Source organism: Gopherus evgoodei, chromosome 8, assembly GCF_007399415.2.
Source record: "Gopherus evgoodei ecotype Sinaloan lineage chromosome 8, rGopEvg1_v1.p, whole genome shotgun sequence".
Taxonomy (NCBI): Eukaryota; Metazoa; Chordata; order Testudines; family Testudinidae; genus Gopherus; species Gopherus evgoodei.
The window spans coordinates 16,148,702-16,170,897 of NC_044329.1; the positions used below are offsets into that span (position 1 = coordinate 16,148,702).

Here is a 22,196-nt window from a genome sequence, read left to right on the forward strand (position 1 = left end):
GTCTCAAAGAGTTATTTTACCAATTAAAGTGTGACGTTGCCTAATAATTGCCCAGGAAGGAATAAAGAAAAGGCCTGTTGCTCCAGCCCTCCAGATGTTTCTCATCTGGAATATGGACCATTTTGTCTGCTCTTTTGATTGTAGCATAATAAAGAATGAAAATAAACAATAATTACTAGAGAGAAAAAAGTGCACAAGAATCCAAGCAGATGAGTTGAAAATGTGTAGATTAGTTATGATTATTCAATTACTGGTATTTTAACCCTTTTTCTTCCCTTTCCAGTTCTGAGACTTCAATACTGTTTAGAAATGTGAGTGCTTATTTCCAGACGGTAACTAATGGGGACCTGTTGGCCTTTTTTGCCACCTAGTGCCTTCGTCCCTGCATTACTATGAAAGCATTGATCTATGGAAAGAGTGGGAATTCTTTTTCAATAACCATCTCTGCTAAATGCCCCAAATTAATTTAATTTAACAGATTAAACCTAGGCATTCTCCACACTCTATGGACTCATGTAACCTATCGGTAACTAGAATGCAAAGGAATAGGTTTCAATAGCACCTCTGGTTTTTTGGACCCAAAAGGATAATCATGACTAGCTCACACATTTTTAAACATGACACATCCCTTTTCATGCGAGGTGCTAAATCATGTGTAACATCATATTAGATAATATAATACATTTCCCCAGTATTGACATGGCCACAGATAAATGAACTGGTCCTATAATTGATGATCGACTTTCTAAACTCCTGCAGATGTCAGGCTTACAGCCCAGATTCAGATAACATATGTTTAAGTTCCTTTGACTTCATAGGACTCTAGTAGGACATAAACCCATGCTTATATGGGTTGCTGAATCAAAGCCCTAAATCCATAAAGTTTAAACTCTTTGTCCTCATCTCTAATTGTGTGTACAATTCTGCTATGGCCTGCATCTCTGATCTCGTTCTTTGCTATCTTCCCCCCACCTTCAAACAACAGTGCCACACTTGGTGTATCATAGGCCTGGTCCACACTACGCAGTTAAATCAATTTAAACAGCGTTAAATCGATTTAACGCTGTACCCGTCCACACTACAATGCACTTTAAATCGATTTTAAGGGCTCTTAAAATCGATTTCTGTACTCCTCCCCAACGAGAGGTGTAATGCTAAAATCGATATTACTATATCGATTTAGGGTTAGTGTGGACGCAAATCGACATTATTGGCCTCATTCTTTTACAGTAGCTACCCACAGTGCACCGCTCCAGAAATCAACGCTAGCTTAGGACCATGGACGCACACCGCCGAATTAATGTGCCCTAGTGTGGACGCATAAAATCGACTTTATAATATCAGTATTATAAAACCGGTTTTAGTTAACTCGAAATTATGCTGTAGTGTAGACCTACCCATAGAATCATAGAAATGTAGGGCTGGAAGGAACCTCAAAAGGTCATCTAGTCCAGCCCCATGCACTGATACAGGACCAAGTAAAAGTAGACCATCCCTGACAGGGGTTTGTCCAACCTGTTCTTTAAAACTTCCACAACCTCCCTTGGAAGCCTATTCCAGACCTTAACTAACCTTATAGTTAGAAAGCTTTTTCCTAATATCTAATTTAAATCTCCTTTGCTGCAGATTGAACCCATTACTACTTGTCCTACCTTCAGTGGACATGGAGGACAATTGATCTCCATCCTCTATATAACAGCCCTTAACATATTTGAAGACTATCAGGTCCCCCTGCCCCCGGCTGCTTTTCTCAGGACTAAACAAGCCCATTTTTTTTCTTAACCTTTCCTCACAGGTCAGGCTTTCTAACCTTGTATATTTTTGTTGCTCTCCTTTGGACATGTTCCAATTTGTCCACGTCTGCGCTAAAGTATGGTGCCCAGAATTGGGCACAATACCTTAGCTGTGTCTGCAGTATCATTAGTCACTCCTTCCATGCTTTTTGTATGACCCAATCTACACGTGGGATACTCTCCACCACTCCAGTTTGCCAAACTATCACCTGCCCTGCAGTCAAGGTCCCCCTAAAAATTCAGTGATTGCCTACGAGATTTGAACCAAGCCACCATTTAAACCTAACTATTTAGTCATATTTCTCCAAATTACTCCTATCTCTGGGTTTATCTGGTAGTCCCCGTCTTCTCCTTTTCTGGCTATTTGTAAATTCTTTGGAGCAGTGACTGACTCTGTTTTATTGTGCTGAACTAATTATTCCAACTTAGTTTTTTTGTTGTTGTTGATGTAATATACATATGTTGGTTGAATTACAAGCCAAGAAGTTTGAGTGTTTTCAGTGCTGGACGAATAGCAATGAAAGCATTTGCTAATTTTGTCAGCAATCTCCTCTGATTAGTTAACTGATTTATTGTGTTCTTGGTGTACACATTTGTACAATATGCATAGTGTGTCCATACTCAGCCTCATAATATATATAACATTGGGATACAGAATCATAGGACTGGAAGGGACCTTGAGAGGTCATCTAGTCCAGTCCCCTAGCGGAACTCTGTTTTATGTCTGAGAAAGGCCTGAATCAGAAACTTGAACTTTGTGTTGAGGAGGGATTAAATCTGATTGCAGATTTGCAGTTTGGGCCCATTGCTTATTTATAATGAAGTTAAGTACAATAGAAGTTCCACACTGTTGCAGTGCATTTTAATGTGCAAATTCCAGCTCTTGGATTAGCAAACCTAAGTTTATAATGGAGTTGTTCTGCCTTTTTGTATGCAAACAGGAACTGGAAGAAGGAGGGAGACAGAGGGGAGGACATGAAATTTTTTTTAGAATAATAATTTGTTTTCCATAGGGCAAAGTTGCCTTAGTGGAATTCCACAATGCTATAATAAATTACCAGTCTCCTTTTTCCTCCCCTTCCACCTGTCCTCAACAGAAAGGTCTATTGTTATGAAGTCCAGGATTCCATTGCATAAGACACCCCTGTTTAAAATTAGAGGGTCAGTGGCTGATTGGTTGAGTGCTTAGCAGCATTATATAATGACGATTATTATGTATAAAAGTACACATTGTGTGTAATGGATTTCCTTTAGGTACCCGGCTGCAGCCTCTACTGAGGCAACAGAAGCAGTCAGAGCTCCCAACATGTGATAATCCATAAATGGAAAAGTGGAACTTAAAACGATTTTATTCAGGTGGGGGCTTTGTAAGAAATGAAAATAAAGCTTTTGAATTGCTGTGTATAAACTTGAGTGTAAATGAAAAGCTTTTTATTTGGGTTTAGAGTTTTCTAAGCCAGTGTGCCATGTGGTCTGGAACCAAATGTTATGGGTAGCAGATCGGAACAGGGAACACTTTGAATGGCCAAAAAAAAAAAAAAAAGAAAGAATCACTCTAGTTAAGCTGGAACAGCTGAAATGCAAGTACGTCAGTAAACATGGAGTCATCTCATGGCAATGTGTTTTCCTGGGGAAGATTTGTGGGGGAGGACAGGACCAAAACCAAAACTCAAGTGCACTTGCCTGATTTATGTGTAAACATATAAATGCACTAGTTTATTAGTGTCTTCAATTTTACAGCTTTATTTCCAGTGTGTTGTGCACACACCTCTTGTCAGCCTGTTCTGTCTAGCATTTTATGTGTGTGTTGCATAGCCTGGCTGGATTGGGGAACGCTCTCCAACTGCTGCCTACTTGGTGCCTTGCCAAGGCAGCACTGTAAGATTTGCTTCAGTAACTTTTCAGTTCAAACAGAGGAAAGCTGCCTCTACCCTGCAGACAAAGCAGAAGGGAACCAGTAAAACAACTTTTGCAGACACATGGAACCAGAGAAAGATCACACTTTAACTGCTTATTTAATTTGACACTGTCCTTAAACATAAGGTCACTTTATTGCATGCTTGAGGCCGGCCAGACTGAGGAAGTTACCTTGTGAAGGAAGGAACTACACCATACTGTCTAAATATTGTTGATTGTGTATTGAATGGAGGCCATAGCTTGAAGAATCTAAATAGTAGTTCTTTGTGCCCCTGTTTCCCTCCTGCCAAAGTACTTTCCATAATTAGGCTTAAAACATATTTACATTCCTGTTGTCTTTGGTACTAGGCGCATATCACTGTGTGTATGTGCTCTCTATATACCGTACAAGTACATTGCTCAAACATATATATTTATATTCACACAAAATGTACATTTCTACCCAGTTCTGATGAGAATAACTTAGCAGACGGATAAGTAACTGACATACGTGCTTTGAGAAATCTAGGATTGCAGGAGTAAGAGGTGGAAAAGACCAGTTTCAGCTACCTCAACCTCCCATCCCCGCCATGCAATGATACAATCTCCATATAGTGGAGATACAAGGTATTAAAGAGATACTGTCTTTTTGTCTCAGTCAGAATGTGCTGAATGGGCCCTTAAAAAAACAAAACACAACATCTACCTGATGTGTCTATGGATGGGCTCAAATCAAGAATGCAGTAACCATACATAAAACCCAGAAATATCTGCTCTCTGTAGCTGGCACTCATCCACTTGTAGCTGTGCCAGTGGTGAGTGGGGGAGGGATAGCTTAATGGTTTAAGCATTAGCCTGCTAAACCCCAGATTGTGAGTTCAATCCTTGAGGGGTCCATGTAGGGATCTAGAGCAAAAGTCTGTCTGGGGATTGGTCCTGCTTTGAGCAGGGGGTTAGACTAGATGACCTCCTGAGATCCCTTCCAACCCTGATATTCTATGAAGAGTGTAAGGGTCACTCACCCTATTGCATGAAGATAAATGCCAATATTCTTAGTAGCAAAGCATATGTCCAGATTTATCTCTGTGGTATTTGGAATATGATAGCTGGTGCACAACTGCTTTTCAAATGCATTCCTTCCCACAACCTTCCATCCATTCTCATTAGTAGCCAACCATTGAACACTTCCATTTTAAACAATGAACTTGCATAAGGGAGGACTGGATACATTAGAGCAGAAGTTCCCAAAATGTGTCCAGTGGAGAACTGTCTGGTCACATGGTACTGGCACTCCAACGCTTCCAGCTGCTGAATTTCATGAAAAGGGAGCTAAACACACATGAATGACTCTCGTACTTTCATGTAAGCCATTACTGTAGCTTCCACCTGACTTTGTGATCATGAAGGGAAAAGGAGGTGTGGGGTCTGTACAATCACAAGTGGGAGGGGAAATGACCACAAGGTAACTTCTGTGTTAAGATGTAGTTCATGCTATATGAAGCATTTGAGAACCCCTGGGTGAGGGGAATGGCAGTAAGCGAGAGTGAGGTTTTTTCACCTCTAAGTCACCAGTTCAAATGTAACCCTGGCCAGCAGAGACTAAAGTAGACGTTGTTTCCTTGCTAGTAGTCTTTGTGAAATAAGTGTGACAATCAAAGTCAGTTCCCAAGGGGCAGGCGTCCACATCTTTGAAAACTCCCACTATAATTAGAACAATAGCATCCTTGTGGGCAGTAGCTACAGAGAAAGCAGGGCTTGAATAGGCTATGGAGACTGAACACTTCTTTTTCCCCAAGCCCTTGTCTGGAATGTGTTTTGCCTCCTCCTAAAATTTCCCATTGTTGTTGCCACCCCCAGCAGTGGGATTTTTAAGGAAAATGTCTTGTAGACACAGTCTCGGAGAGTAGGCACCCCCGGAAGACAACTGAGGCGTTCTGAGGAGGAAAGTGGGGGAAGTTTGCATTATTGCTACCTGTGTTGTATCTAAGCTGTCAATGAAATCCAGGCCTTCAGTTTCCACAGCTGTCCGACATCTAGCACGCTCAGGACACTAAACTCACACAGGTTAAAAAGTTACATGAAAACAAACAATTTAGTGACACCTTGAAGTCTTCTGGATCTGCAGTAAGTAGTAACCATTTGAGTGCAAAGCTGCTCTCTGCTTAGTTCAGTCAGTTGTTTGCCAGATTTGGTAAATGGATCAGTGGGCTCCCTTTGCCCCTCAAAAGCAATTAGGTTTCTTTAAGAAAACATGGCTGATTATATGTGACCCCTGAAATCATTCTGTCAGAGGTTTTACAAGGTTTCGTACACAGAGAGGGCAGTGCAGTAAAGTGTTGTTTCAGGCTGACAGATATGTATTTTTCTACTTGCAGCATGTTGCTCAGAAATCCCAGATGTTTCTGCCACTCTTACTTGACCTAATGTCCTCTCTGCGTGCCCTCTGAACAGTTGGGACTGACCCAGCATCCAGCTCAAACATATGGCTGCACTTGTGCAGACAAGTGACTCCAGAGCTGTTGGACTGCACCTGGTTAGGTTGCAATGGGGGAAGAGGAGGAGGTGGATCAGAATGACTAATGAAACAGCTGTGTGAACTACCCTGCAAATGAAAAGGCAGGCATTTAAATGGCTTAAAATAGCATTGCTAGCTCTTCCTGTCTACCACATTCCTTGGGGTTTTGCATATAGTGGCATCCTGTTATAGTAGGCAAAAAGGTGTTAAAACACAGATCTTTTGGGTAGATTCCAAATGTGATGCCTTGTGGTGCGGTGAGAGGTCAGGAGGGCTTGGTAAATTACTGCTAGTCCACACACTGGGGGAAAACAATGATAGACAGCACTGTTTCAGTTGGCTTGAAGCTGGTATTGCAACCAGATAATGCCAAATATGCTTGCAAACCGCCTGAGACAGCTGTGTGTGGACATACCATGTTGCAACAGCAAGACGTGGCCTTATATACATTTAATAGTATAACTAGTGATGGGTTGTTTGGCACCAGAGTTTTGTTTCAGCCTGTTATGACCTAATGGGCAGCAGTGAAGCTCTGATCCAAATTCAGTTTTTCCCAGAGTTCAGCATCTGCATCTTTCCTAAAGCGTGGCACCCAGAATTGGACACAGTTCTCCAGCTGAGGCCTCACCAATGGAGCATGGGACAATTACATTTCACAACTTAGACACTCCTGTTCACAGGCGCCGACTCCGTGGGTGCTCTGGGACTGGAGCACCCATGGAAAAAAATTGGTGGGTGCTCAGCGCTCACCGGCAGCTCCCCATGGCCCCGCCCTGCCCCCTGCTCCAGCTCACCTCTGCCTCCGCCTCCTCTGTGAGCCTGCTGCTGCATCCTGCTTCTCCCCCTCCCTCCCAGCGCTTGTGCTAAGAAACAGCTGATTCGTAGGGCAGGGAGGGGGAACATGGTATGCTGGGGGAAGAGGCAGAGCCGGGGTGGGGATTTTGGGAAGGGATCCAATAGGGGCAGGGAGGGGGGTGGAGTTAGGGTGGGACTTTGGGGATGGGGTTGGAATGGGGGTGGGGCCAGGGGCGGGGATGGAGTGGGGCCTGGGGCAGGGAAATGGGTGTGGGGGTGCGGGCACCCACTGGCGCCGGAGAAAGTTGGCTCCTATGCTCCTCTTAATACACCCCAGAATGATGTTAGGGTTTTTTTTGCAACTGCATCACAATGAGGGTTAAAATTCAATTTGTGATCCACTATATCCTCAGAGCTTTTTCGTCAGTACTACCGCCTAGCCAGTTGTTCCCCATTGTGTAGTTGTGCATTTGATTTTTTCCTTCCTCAGTGTTGTGCTTTGTACTTGTCTTTAATGAATTTCATCTTGTTGCTTTCAGACCAATTCTCCAATTTGTCAAGGTCATTTTGAATCCTAATCCTGTCCTCCAAAGTGCTGGCACTCCCAGTTGCCAATCTTGCCAGTGTTGGTATCGCCTGCAGATTTTATAAGCATACTCTCCACTCCATTATCCAAGTCACTAATGAAAATATTGAATAGTATCAGATGCAGGGCTGACCTCTGCCCTTCCACCCGCCAATCCACCTAACTGAGGCAAACTTTGAGTGAGAGAAGAAGATAAATACTCTGTACTTTAAATAGCACTTTTCATCTGAGGATCTCAAAGCACTTCACAAATGTTAATTGAGGGCTTGTGAAATTATGCAGCTTGCCCAAGGCAACACGGTGACTCAGCAAGTCAGCAGGAGACCAGGCTCAGGTGTCCTGAATCTCAGTGCCCTGCTCTAATCTTTAGGTAACACTCTCTTTGGTTTTGCATCATTTAATGCAACAGTCAGTAAGAGCTGGACCCTCAAGGACTAAGATCAGTGCACTGCCGTTTTTCTTTGAGAAAGACCGTTTGAGGGTTCTATTTTTTTTTCTCCTACTTTTGAATTCACTATTTTTACACATGTCTACACTCTATTTAATCACACGAGGTCTGTTTTTCCTCCTAAGCATTTCCATTGTGAAGGTGCTTCCCGAATCTTCAATGTAAAGAACCAAAATATAATTTTGTTCACGTACCGTACATAGGCCGGTGAGACAGTTGTGAACTGAAGCTGAGCCGTCCGTTAGGGATCTGAATTTGGCCTCGTTTGCTGAAGAATTGGTTTCGCTGGAAATAGAGCTGCTTGACATCATGTCTTATGGCCCCTAATGACTTGTCAACTTCCTCCTTTTCTGTCACTCTGTTAGTAAATATCCTCAGGATGCACCTCTGTAAAGCCTGAAGGCCTGAATAGGTATAATAACCTATAGGGGAGCCACACAGCTAGAGTGACATAGCAAAGAAACAAAGAATAATAGAAGAAAATAACAAAGAGCTAGGAGCCAGATTTAAAAAAATCTTTAGGTGCCTAAAGATCCAGATAGCTGCCCAGTGGGATTTTCAAAAGCACCTAAGCACCCCAGAAGTTAGTGCCTAGGGTGTCTCTCTGCATCTTTAGGCAGCTAAACCCCTTTTCAAAATCTGGCATTAGGCTATAAGCAACATTTTTCCAAAAAACATGCGTCCCTCCCCTTGCAAAATGCTTCTGGTTTGGAAAACTTTCTCATGTAAATGTAGTTTCTTGTGAGAGGTACCAGACTGACAGCCCTGCAGTGAAGGAGGCTTCCCACTATAGCCCAGTCTCCATTGTGAATGGGAGGAACCACTTCTAGTGTGTGAGAAAGATACAGCTAAGTGGGAGCTGAGCACTCGGCACCTCACAGGATCTGGCCCGAGGAGTGAAAGTAATATAAAATTCTTACTGGTACGGGGCCCTGGAGTGGGTCCCCGGAAGGGGCGGGGCCTCAGGCAGAAGGGGGGCTGGGGGCCTGCGCCGCTGGGGCTCTGGCGGCGATGTAAAGGGGCCTGGAGCCCCGGGCCCTTTTATATCGCCAGTCCTGGAGCAGCTGCACATGTCAGTGGCCCGGGGGCGACAAAAGGGGCAGCAATTTTAAAGTGCTGCTGCAGCAAAGGACCATTCTTTAAGTGCTACCACGCAGCGCTTTAACATCACTGCGTATGGGCCAGTACTGGCTTCTTATCGGTACACTGTACCGGCCCACTTTCACCCCTGTCTGGCCCTCAAACTCTGGCCTTTATGCTGAGACGGATGACAAAGGTGTCCACAGTCTGTGTGAGGGGGTATTTTGTGATTATGGCTTCCTGCCCCCTAGCAACTGGATCAGATCAGCAACTAAAATACAGTGGTCAGAGGTTATTTCCCAACAATTTCACAGTGACTGTCCTGCCCAAAAGAATTGTCTAAGAGGGACTTCCTTTTATTTTCCTTCATCTATCTGTGCTTAAAGTTAAGCATGTGTTTACATTCTCTGCTGAAGTGAGCTTTAAATCCTTTTATTCAGGACTCCTGGAATCTGTAACCAGTTTTTCACCAGACTAAGTGTATGACTTAAGTTCTCTGGGTGAAATTCTGGCTCCACTGAAGTCAGTGGGAGTTTTGCCATTGATTTCAATGGGGCCAAGATTTCACCCTGTCTCTTAGTCTCCACAAGAAGGTTGTTTAGTCTACAGTCTTGCTTAGTTTTAAATCTACACAGGAAAGTCTGGAAAGTATCAGTCTAACTAAAATCATATAAGCCCCACTTGAACTGAAATGGGAGTCTACACAGGATTTACCAAAGTTGTTTAAAAAACACATCCTGAAATGATGTAAGTCTATGTGTAGACAAGACCAGAGTTGACCCATGTGTACTGGAGAGGCATAGAGTGAGACTGAATACACTTACAGCACTTTGAGAACCTCAGATGCAAGGCTCTACATAAGTGCAAAATGTGTATCTATTGTTATTGTCAGCTTTCACTAGGGTGATCAGATGTCCTGATAAAATCGGGACTGTCCCGATATTTAACCCTTTGCCCCGCGTCCTGATCAATTCATGATCAGGATGCCATTTGTCCAGATATTCAGGTAAGGAGGCGAACGGAAGGGAGGTGCTGACCCCGTGGGTGCTCCGGGACTGGAGCACCCACAGGGAAAAATTGCAGTCAAGCTCCCCCTCCTTATGTCCTTCTCCCTCCCTTGCCGCAGCATGCCACATCCCTGCTCCTCCCCCCTCCAGCACTTCCCGCCATCTAACAGCTGTTTGGCAGCACATAGCACTTTCCAGAAGGGAGGGGGAGAAGCGGATACATGGCGTGCTCAGGGTAGGAAGTGGGGAAGAGGCAGGGCAGTAGCGGGGACTTGGAGGAAAAGGGTGGAATGGGGACAGGGCAAGGGTGGTGCAGAGATGGGAAGAGGCAGAGGGTGGGCTAGCACTCACCTGGCAGAGGGGAAGTCTGGGTGAGTGGCGGGCAGGGGAGTGAAGAGGTGAGCGGCGGGTGGGCAAGCGAGTGGTGTGTGGGGGACTGAGAAGGGCTGCAGCAAGCCAGTGGCAGGCCGGGGGATGTGGAAGGGCACGGTGGGTGAGGGTGAGCAGAGAGGGGGCAGGACGTGGGCCAGAGTGGGGGTGGAGTCTGGGAGAAGTGGAGGTGGACTGTGAGTGGGGCTGATAGCACCCCAGTATGTCCCGATATTTTAGCGTGGTGATCTGGTCACCCTAGCTTTCACCTCCAGAGGCCTGGCCTGGCATACCTTAGAGCAGTGGTCCCCAACCTTTTCGTGTGGCAGGCACCGGATGACTAGCTGCCGAGGAGCATGGTCACCGGACGAGCAGCCACCGAAATGCCACTGAGAAGCGGCATCATCAAGAGGCATTGATGCCACTGAAAATGCCACCAAAAATCAGCGGCATTTTGGCGGTGACGCTTCCTGGTGTTGCTGCTTCTCGGCGGCATTTTGGCGGCTGCTTGTCCGGCAGCCAATAGTCGAGTGCAGAGAGATGCCCCGGCAGGCGCCATGGCGCCCACAGGCACCTCATTGAGGACCCCTGCCTTAGAGTGCAGCAGCATCCTTAGCAGATTCCTTACCAGTTCAACAGAGTTGAACAGAAAATAACTCCTCTTTGGGTTTTTTAGACCATCCAGGGACAATTTTATATAAGGATGATTAAAATAAATAAAATAGAGAGAGAGTTTTGTGTTTTCTTACTTCTATAATTTTTAGAGTAACTTAATCTATGGAGCCCTATTGGCTTAATCCCAATGGAATTGTGTAGGCCTTTTCCTATAGAGGCATTTTCCCTTAAAGCTAAACCACCCTGAGTGTAGAGTTTGAAGTGCATTGACAAAGCTGCGGAGTGGAAATTTGCATAATTCCTATCTGCTTTCACTTTCTGGACCTCAAAACTTCCTGATGAAAAGAAATCAGGCAGCATTGCATGTAAAAAGGAATTTCTGAAAAAATATATTTTTACTTTGTTTAAAAATTCCTTGAGTTGGTTTCAGGGTTATTGCCTCTAAATTCCTCCCCGTGGTCAGCATTTTAAAGAACACTCAACTACTAATAAACACTGAAGATTTATTTACAGCTTATCGTGCATCTGAACATCTGTTTCTCCATCACTATGAGGTTCTCTTGCACTGATTTAATGCAAGTCCCTACACCAGGGTTAAATCAAGTTAAGAGGTTCTGACCATGAACTTCGTGCCGTGAAGGCCTGTTCTACAAAAACAACTCAGCAGTGGAAATGTCTGACTCTAATTCAGAAATAAACTAAGTGCAAGGGGAGAAAAAGGGGACCAGCCAACCTAGGCTTGGGTTTCAGCTTCAAGTCTTTTAGTTTGAAAGGAAGGAGCTTTAATGTGAAGAAAATTACTAGAACAGACCAATTCTACCGTTATGTTGTGCATTTTTCGCCCCCTTTCATCCATCAAGTATAGTCTTATCATTCTTTTCCTTGGCTGGACTTCAGGGCTAAGCACAGAGTTTTGAGGGGGGCTTGTATTTTTTTTTTCTGTGAGTATTTAATAAAGCCTTGTAGTGTTTCATGTTGGCAACAGGGCAAATCATAATTGTAGCAGGTGGGGGTGGGAGGGGATGGTAACCAAACCATCAGCAACTGATCACAGGAACTCACTGGCTGACACTTAAGCCTTATTCTGGTGGCAATCTGTACTTTAGGAACCTGTGTTTAGAACCAGAACAAGGTTTCATTACATAAGGTGAACAGCCCCTTTAAACATAAAGGATTTGTATGCTACAAGCCTAGAACAGCATTCTTACATCACAGCTGAGGAACTTTGAAGTCAAGGGCACAGTAAATGTTTATTTCATTTCTCTACAATTTTCTAAAATCAGACAGAAGCAGAACTTAAGGAGAGGCAAGTAAGGTACAACCACGCTTTCTGCACCTGACTTTCAGAAGTCTGTTCCAATTTTGCACCTATGAATAACTTTTGGTTCTCATGCCGCACTTGAAGTTATAGCATTTGATTGCACTAAGTGCTGTAAATACACTGGCAATTATCTACACTGCAAAGATGTGCCTGTAATTATTTGTGGGGGGCAAAATTGGATGCAAAAGTGAGAAGATCAGGGCCTTAAGGTTGTGCTAAGAAATGTTAAATAAGATGATAAAAATACTTATCACTCCTCCCTTGTTCCTGCCTCAATTCCCTCTCACACTCCAGTATTGTAAGGTGGCATCATTATTTTGTAATAAAGAAAATAACTAGTTTCAGATCCTGGTTACATGTCGCACATACCCTTCATGCAGAAACATAGAATCCTGATAACGGGAAATGAAAAACCAACCTTATTAGGCCATCTCGTCCCTCCTGCAGGACTGTTCTTAGTGTTTTATCCAGTCTAGTTTAAAACATCCCAAGTGAGCAGGGAATTAGCTCCCAGGGTTAGATGGAAGTTCTGAATCAATTTGGGGTCATAACTCTGCAGAGTTTGTGCAGTGCTGTTTCCCATAACATTGACCAAGTTAACTCCAAATACTGGAGAGGAAAAGAATTAATGCTTCCCTTTGACAGCAAATGCAATTTTGATGTAGCCTGTATCCCGTTACCTGCCAGTTAAAAAAGCTCATTCAAGAAGACTGGGGCAATACGGCATCCTATTTGACCAATGAAACCTGATGATCTTTCTCCCCTTTCCATATGCTGAAAAGAATTTGATCTGCTTTGACTTGTTTTGCACCAACTTCAGTGAATACAGTAGGATGAAGATGAGATAGGATGCAGGAACCTTTTAACATCCAAAAGCATTTGAAGATCACTGGGCTTTTCCTGTCCTTGAGAAAACAGTAACACAGAGGACACCTGAAACAACAACCTCCTCCCCTCCTTATATCTTTGGTGAAAGTCACAAATCAACCCTCCTCTTTTGCTTCTTTGCATTCCTCCCATTTATCAAGTCAGTTTTTTGTTTTCATTCCTCTGCAGCAGGCCAAGTCTCAGAGAGAGGCAGGAAGTGCTGTAATCAGAGGAATGTTTCTAACTTTAGTTCTTTTGACTGCAGTGACAATTGCCATGTTATTTTATTTAAATAAACGTCTCCTTTTACTGGAGTGTGAATTAGCCTCTGTGTCAGACGTTTCCCTCTATAAAGAGATGAGTCCAGGAGACTTGTTACCAAATGGTACAACTGGGGCTTAGGCAGGAGAATACTTTAATTCAAAAGTTCTTAACTTATGTCCCATCTTAGCTGACAGTACTACCAGAATTGCACAACCACATAGGGGCTCCATGTTCTCTGGACCAGCAGACTGAGGGTTTGATGGATATGATGGTTTCAGTCTTGAATGGATGGCAAGACTCTGTTACTCTGACTTCTGTTGCAAGCTGTGTGTTGCTTGAAACTGCACTTCAGGATTTCAGCCAGTCACCTACAGGGTTCAGGAAGATTTTTTTGTTTTGTTTTTTCTGATGCACAACTGGCCTTATGTATTCTGGATTATTGTCTTTTTCTTTCTTTCTTTCTTAGAATCAGGGATTGGCCACACCTAGGTATAGGACATCTGACAAGGTGGACCAGTGCACTGAAGTGGTACAGAGAATTCTTTTTCTTTGATGCTTCGCTGGTGTGTCTTGCTCAGATGCTTAGGGTCAAACTGATTGCCAAATGTGGGGTTGGGAAGGAATCCACCCTTCCAGGTTAGCCTGGTGTTGTAATAACTGCTGCCAGTGAAATGGGAGTTCTGGCACTGATTCTGATAGGAGCAGAGTTATGTCAACACAGAATACTTTTAACTAATACTAAATGACTTATCCAAACCTAAAAGTAAATAATTGACAGGATCAGGAATGGAACCAAGGCAATTCTGACCCTCTCATCCTCTGTTCTAATCCATAGACTAGACTGCCTCCTCTTGCAAACTGTTCCTAGAATTATACCTATTGATTCCACTCATTTGTTTTAAAATGATTGTATTTTAAAGGAGGAGTTTGGATGTGTACACATCCCCGTTCCCTGCTTCTGTTAACTTTGAGTTCAGAAACTTCTGAATGAAAGAGGGAGACAAAAGAAGAGGAATAGCAAAACCCTGACTACTTGGAGGCAGAAGTGAAAGGGAACCCTCACTCAGAAGATACTGGAAGCTGTTGGAGGAACCAGATAATCTCTGTTTAGGAGTATAGGAGAGGTGGGGATGGGGAAGGGGTCTGCTGGGTTGACTTCTCAGCAGGTTGGCATCCTTCCTTGGTCCTGCTGTGCTTTGGCCCCTGTTGCTTGCTCTCCTGGAGCTTCCTCAAAGCAGCAGCAGATTGAGCCTAATTTCTCAACCCCTCTCATAAGAAGAAAAAAAGTAGCTTTGGGAGTGAAGACTAAGGGATGTTTTTCTCTCAAGCAAGTTATTGACAAACAAGCTGGCCAAGCTGTTGCTTTTCCATTCTTTCTTGTCAGTATCACTTTCAGATCTTCTGGCTTCCACATCCTGCGAGGCTGCAGTTCATACAAAATAGCAAGTTCATCAAAGAGAGGATAATGAATTAAAAACAAAAAACCTGTTTTATGACACGTCTTCAAAGTGCCTTTTTAAAAGTTCGAAGGACATAAAGAAAGGAGAAGATCAAAATCAAAGGAAGATGGTAGAGAAAATTAAAGCCTCCAAGGAACTGTATAGCACGTTTTTCGGAACACTTTCAATGCCAAAATCAAATGTGTTCACAACAGAGGGCTTTCTGTTTATGTACAATTAATGCAAGGGAAGCTGATTGATTGATTTGTTTTTTGTTTACTTGTGGAGGTTTCAGAGTAGCTCAACATAGTCCATGCAGCTTTTACCTGAGCTCACCAGTAGCAGGTGCCAAGCATTACGTTTTATTCACCTTCTTCTTTGTCTGAAATTCAGCTCTGATCAGGGAGGGCTGTGAGTCCATTGCCCTAGGCCCAACTGGCAATTGTTGCTATGTACCAGCTCATGGGAGTGATCCACTTTTTGAAGAATTGCTTTGTCTCAGGGGAGGGACAAAAATGAGACTGGATGATAATGCAATAGCTTAAGTTGATTTCTGTGTAGGATCCCCCCACCTGGCTCTAAAAGAACTCCGCTCCTGGCTTACCGATTACTACCCCTCCAAGTTTTCTAACAAATCAGGTTTGTATTTATTATAAATCTATCAGTAGGTACTTACACAACCCTCATCTTCATAACATCTTAACACAAGAGCCAGATTCTGTGGTTTGGGTTAAGGCAATTTCCAACCCCCTTTGACGCAAAGGGATTTTGTTGCCTGAGCGCAGACTGTAGGATTTGCCTCTGTGCTAGAAGATGGAGAGGCAATATATCCCCAAACGATGTACCAGGGATTCGGGTTTGCCGCAGGAGGCTTTAAATGCTAATACAGATAGGAGAGTGGTGAAGATACCTTAATAAATTAAATGAATGGCTCTTAGTGTTCAGTTCTGCTCAGTCAGCTCCATTAGCTTTATAGCTTTTCTGCTTGTCAGAGAGACAGAGGTTCCTTTGCTTGGCCGTGTTCTTCTTATTAAACAATATGAAAAATATACGAAGTTGGAAAGAAGCCAAGCTATTGTACAACATAGGGCCACTTCACACCCGCTTTATTCATGGGTGTGGCCCCACTGAAGTCATTTGGAACCACTTCAGTGAGTGAGGGGAGCAGGACTGAAGCCAAATAGGAGGGATGTACCTTGGAAAATGCATTACTAACAATCTTGCATTACCAGTTTGGAAGTCTTTGTTCATATAGTTCCATTCTTGAGGTGGAAAGATTGGAAGGCAGTCTCGTCAGCTAACTGACGAAAGGAAAAGGTAACTGTAGCACGTATCTACGGAGGGAAGCAACTCAAGGAAAATAGCAACAATTTTCTTGGTGTCCCTATAAATCTCTATAGAAGATGTATAGATTGTTCTCTGTTACAACCCAGTCTTGCACCATCAGGCATCAAGTGCATTAGCTTTATAAGGGAAAAGATCTTTCCTTATTTGATTGCTATTCAAGAATTTATGGGGCCAATACTTTTTTGCCATTTCTCTTAATGTTCTAAAATCCTTCATTTTGCATAGGTACAAATATCTGAAATTTGTTTATTAACAGCTTTGAAAGGCTGGTATTCAGAACAAACAGGTTAGAAAACCTTTGCTGGGCACTTTCCTGTTTAATTCCTTCCACCTCTTTTTAATTTTGCATCTTGCTCTGCTCCCTGCTTTAGGCAGCCTTCTGAGGATAGTCGGTAAGGATGAATTCAAATTCATTGTGCACTGTGGATTTGAAATTTCCTGGTGGATCTGAACTCTAGTGTAGTGGGTGGTATTTCAGAGGAGAACTGGAGCAAGGAAAATTGTAATGACTTCTCTTTGTATAGTTTCTTTCACCCAGAAAGATTCCAACTAATTTTACAGACTATTCAGTAATTGCTCCATCCACTTCCACTGTAATGGGCCCTCTGGGGTGGAATTCAGCAAGTGTTTAATAGCACTCAGCCACACTAGGAGAGTTTGCAACTTCATTTATTTGCAGCTATAGAGGGAATTTAAGGCAAGCAGAATATAATTCCTTGAATTGAAATTCAGCCTAGATATTGGGGCTAAGACTTGTACTGTTTCCCACTTCCCCAAAGTGACAGGTGATCTTGTGATCTTGAAGACGATGCTTAAAAATGTGAACAGTACAGAGTTTAAGCATAGAAGTTTCTGGTTATCAAGGAATAACATACAGATTATCAAGGGGTGCGAAATTTGGTTTAAGATCGGATGGCGTAAGGAATACATAATCTGTAATATCCCTGATTGGGGGTAAAAGGTTGATGGGTCAAAGTACAGGCGTTGAGATATGAGGGTATGTTGTTCATATAATGGCTATGTTCAGGTGTGGAGTATAATGAGTGGATATGATGATGAGGATGGATTGACCTTCATTTGGTGAGATTTAACGTTCAGTGAGTTTATGGTTCCAGTTCATATGGTCCAATGGAAAAAGTCTCTTTGTCTCTTTCTCGTAGTCGATGCACAATGTCGCTCCAGCTCACATCTCCTGGTACAGTCGGTGGCCGGTGATGTGTTCGATGTAGATGCCCTGGAGCAGCGAACCGCAGCCACTGGGAGCCGCGATCGGCCGAACCTTCGGATGCGGCAGGTAAACAAACCGGCCTGGCCCACCAGCGGCTTTCCCTGCACAAGTGGCAGAAGAAGTTTGGGAACAACTGCACTAACTTTTCACCTCTGGTGATTAGAATTCCAGTCTTGGCTCCTCGTAGGGGAGCCTTTCTGATCTTCTGCTGGTACAACTAAGGACAAACACCACTGAAGTTCGTGGAATTACACAGCTATAAAAGTGAAGTAGTTGTCACTAGTGAAAATGCATTGGGGCATGATTTCCCACTCACAGGTGCATGCTTGTCACAAACCCACAACATGAGGACCCAAGACTGCAACAGCAGAAGTTTTTGCTGGTCAAGGTGTACTGTATGTGCATGTTGCATAGAACCTGGCCCAATTATGTTTCATGTAGAATTTAGCTCTTTTTATTTTTAGAGATGTTATTTCCTTCTTCCTCTTTAAATTGAAAAAGGTCATCCAGATTCCTAAATGTTCTTCTATTTTCTTTTATATACGTATACAATTCTGTATTTTCCTCAATATTTTCTTTTAACTAACAGTTGCTGAATGAACTCTGTAATGTGAGTCAAAGTCGAAGTCAATATGTATCACATGTCACAAACTAGAGAATAACAATGTTTGGAGAGGCTTTTTTGACCATATTTGAGAGGGCGTGGGGAAAGGTAAATTACAGATTTAAAAATCGGTTAATTTCACAAGATTAAGGGGCAGGAGCAGTGGGAAAATCCCACTTCCTACCCAGGGTAACACTCGTAACTTTCTCCACCTACACAAGCCACATGTACTCTGCGCTGAGCTGGATCATCTTTTGTGTTTCTCTGGAAAAAATGTAGTACAATATTTAAAGTCCATATGCAAAGGCTTCCACACGCAGCCCACACTCAGTCTTTTAATTAATGTGTAGCTGGTCAGAGAGATACTGTCCAATAGCTTCCAGTCTGATCTATTGTACTGTGTTTGAAAAGTCCCAGACCAGAAGGGATAATAAAAGCAGAAAGACCCATCTGTTGGAATGATTAGTTCAGCCTTTGAATTTTGGTCCTGTTTCTATTTTTAACAGTTCTGCTCAAAGTGCTTCTTCCTGCACATCAATGACTAGTGTATGTTGGGTCTGTTCTGAGCAGAGGGCTGAAGATGAAAATGATGTTTCAAAACAAAGACTGGTTCTTATTGTTTTAACTGATTTAGGTTATTTGGAGGATAGGTCTTCAGAAGTCAATGGGAATTGTTGGGGCTCAGCATGTCTCAGAACTAGGAGTTTTGTCTCTGGCTGTTATTTCCATTCTTTTGTGAGCGGGTCTCTGGAAATAGTGGGTAGGATGGTTAAAAGGCAAGCAATATGCTTTCCTGTTGGAAGCTCATTACCACGTTAACACTGGGGATGCAGACAAGCCGCATGCAGGGCAATTATGTTATTTCCTAACTCTACTTTTAATCCACCCCAAAAATATGTAAGAAATGACACAGTTGGCCTTATGAGAAAGCCACTTGTGTGACTGGCTGGAGACTTCAGAGCAGAGGTGCCAAAAGAGTGGGTGAGAGTAGGATTTGATCCAGAGGAGGTGGATGGAGATTCCAACGTTTTGTTTGAGGTAGACAAGATGAAGGCTGGACCAGTTACCTCAGGGCAGTTTTGATGTTATCAAGTCAGATGTGGGAAGAAGTTGGACCTCAATCAGACAGAAACATCAGGATTTTGGCATATTTGTATTTCAAGTGTATAGCACTATTGAATATATGGATATATCCATAATCTCTCTCCCTAATGAGGAAAGCATTCACTGGTGCCTTTTGGAGTTCTAGCTATAATACTACATTGAAACCTCTTTGAACTGAGGGACAACTCTAAAAGAACTAAGATTTTTCTCTTCTGCTATCTCTCCCCGTCCCCATGAGACAGGATCCCACTCATGGTTGGTTAGTGTGATTCTTTAGTTCTTCCAGATGTGTGTGTGGTTTTTTTTTTTTTTTGAGTAATTAGCGGCTATAAATAGCATTTTACAATTCCTGGCATTTCCCTTTGACATATGTACATGTAATTAGGCTAATAGCACTTGTTTGATACCGTTACAGAATATAAATTTGGGATGGTTCCCACATGCCAAGATTTAAAGCAGTGGTTATACTGGTAGATTGTCTGCACCTGCAAGTGATCTAGTTAACATATTACAATTACATAGCATCGATTAGCCACAAACTGACATTAAGATTACTGACAACAGTTAAAATGAGTTAAAATGGTATCGTGTGTCCCCACTAGTAAAGAACTGGAGAGCTACTCTGCAGATTGTAGAATTCAAATAAGTCCTACAGTTTACCGCAGCTGTTAATTTTGCCTTTTTTACTGCAAGATCCTGCATGGAACAATGATGTCTCTGGGAAATCCACAGCTCAGCTACACATAGCAATCTGTTATTATAGAGTGGTCTGGCTGATCTTAAAAGGGTCTCTTAATATATCAGGCAAATGAATACATTAGCATAGAGGAGAGTATTTTTAAAGGTCTGACCAATGTTCTTATTTGGGCTAGTCTCTTACTCATAATTTATGCCTCCATTTTTTCTATAGTAGAATTGAATAAGGTCCAGAATAAATGACAAGTTTGTATATATTTGCACAAGCTCAAGTCAAATAGACCATCTCTCATTCTTTACCATATATGTACTGCACAGAGTCTAGGGGAATCCCCCATTTTTTTGTATTTATAGTTGTGTGCATTTTAAAATATCTATATAACCATAGATATCATATGTGGTGGTGGTGGTGGTATCTATGTGATAAAAAATTATATTTATTGCACACCATTGACCCCCTTACCTACAGTCTGTCACGACTGCTTCAAACCGCTGAGTAGTTTCAAAAAACCGTTTTGTTTTTAATTAAATAAATAACTGCCAGAGAAACCATTTCCTTCTTTTCCCTGCTATGGAATTCTCCCTCACTTAGCTCACCCCGCAACAGTGCACCCAACACATGATACTTATTACCACAAGAGCTGAGCACTACACAGCCATTAAGGTATTTGTAGGGAGTATAATTTTAGAGATGGAGAGCTGAGGTACAGTGATCTGTCCAATAAAAGTCCTGTGGTGGGGCAGTTAACTGAAACCAGGTCTCCCAACTTCTAGTCAGTGGACCAATCTGTCTTCCGCCCATCTGAGGCCTGGTGGTAGCAATATTCACTTGCTACACCAATAATTGATCTAACTCTCATGACCTTGCACAGCTAGAAGGGGAAAGGTTTTTTGTTTTTCTGGATGGCTTTTACCTCCAAAGAGGTGAGATTCCCAGCTTTCCATGGGATTCACCAAATTGGATTCAAGCCTAGAAATATCTTGAGAGTCAGGCTTTAAAATCATTACTTTATTTTGTAGAGAGAAAAATGACTTTTAGAGGTTTCTAAATATTATCCGCTAAGTCTATCTGAAGTAGAGTGGGTTGGGGATTTTTTGACCAAAGGTTTTCGCTTCGGACATTGGTAATTTGTTAGAACAGAAACTTTTCACAGGAAAGGGTTGATTTTGATGTATTTATTTTGACTATATACATTTTGGAAAGAATAAGTCATGAAAATTTTCTGGTTTTCTGGTTCAACGTGACTTTTTGTTTAAAAATGTAAGCTAATTTATAAAAAATATTTTAAATAAAAAACTGTCAAAATCGAGATTTTCAGCATAAAATGCTTTGATTTACCTAAAATGATATTGCCCCTAGATCTTTGATTCACAAAACTTTTCATCCCAATTCGAGATGGGAAAACTTTTTTTTGATATCTTGAAAATTTTTGAGAGACCGGAACACCATTTTCCCACTCAGTCTAATTTGAACAATCCTATACAGCTGGACTAATGTTAATGAAGACAGAGATTTTATAGGTGGTTTTCTAGCACTACAAGAATAATACCAACGGGGCTTTGTTTACTTATACTGGTAGGTATGCAAATCATTACAAATATAAATATACATTTTTTCCAGTAAAGAAACCCAATAGTTTTTCAGATACTGTCTCTGTTACAAACCTACTCTGGTGGAATTGCTGCTCTCTAATTACACTGACTCTCCTAATCCACTGCAAACTCTCCCTTTCTAACAACCATACACCACAGTGCAGCACAGAGATGTAGAGATGTGTATCAGCACATCCAATGTGTACCCACCAATTCACGCACACATCACTTGCTGACCTCTCCAAAGGATCCACTTACTAGGCTTCTGTAATCTAAATCCTAGAAACATCTTCTGGAGCTGTCTCTAAGGAGCTCGGAAAATATTTTTCTCTAAACAGTAATGTTCTGCACAATCAGCTGCCCCAAGGCTCGGATACTGTTCTGGCCCTTCAGTCAGATGGTCAGGACCCATAAGAATATGAAGGTGGAACATCCATTTCAAGGACTCCAGGGAGATGTGACAAAGTGCCCAAAAGTGGCTGGAGAGAGGAATAGATAGTCTCTTCTCTTTTTAATGTTATGAGTTCACTAACAAAGTGAGAACATTATAGGCTTTGGATTTCATTTCACCTCAGGGACAAGCCATGGAACCTGACTTCCATGTGGTTGAAGCCCATGGTGGTGGTAGT

General features: G+C 42.5%; 1 long non-coding RNA gene across 1 annotated transcript in view; it reads left to right on the forward strand.

The window, feature by feature from the left end:
* The window catches only part of LOC115656514, a 37,281-nt gene extending 19,663 nt beyond the window's left edge, over positions 1 to 17,618 (forward strand). The window contains exon 3 of the long non-coding RNA XR_004001684.1: positions 17,503 to 17,618. This is a non-coding gene — a long non-coding RNA (uncharacterized LOC115656514). The remainder of the gene's footprint in view (positions 1 to 17,502) is intronic.
* The last annotated feature ends 4,578 nt before the right edge of the window (positions 17,619 to 22,196 follow it).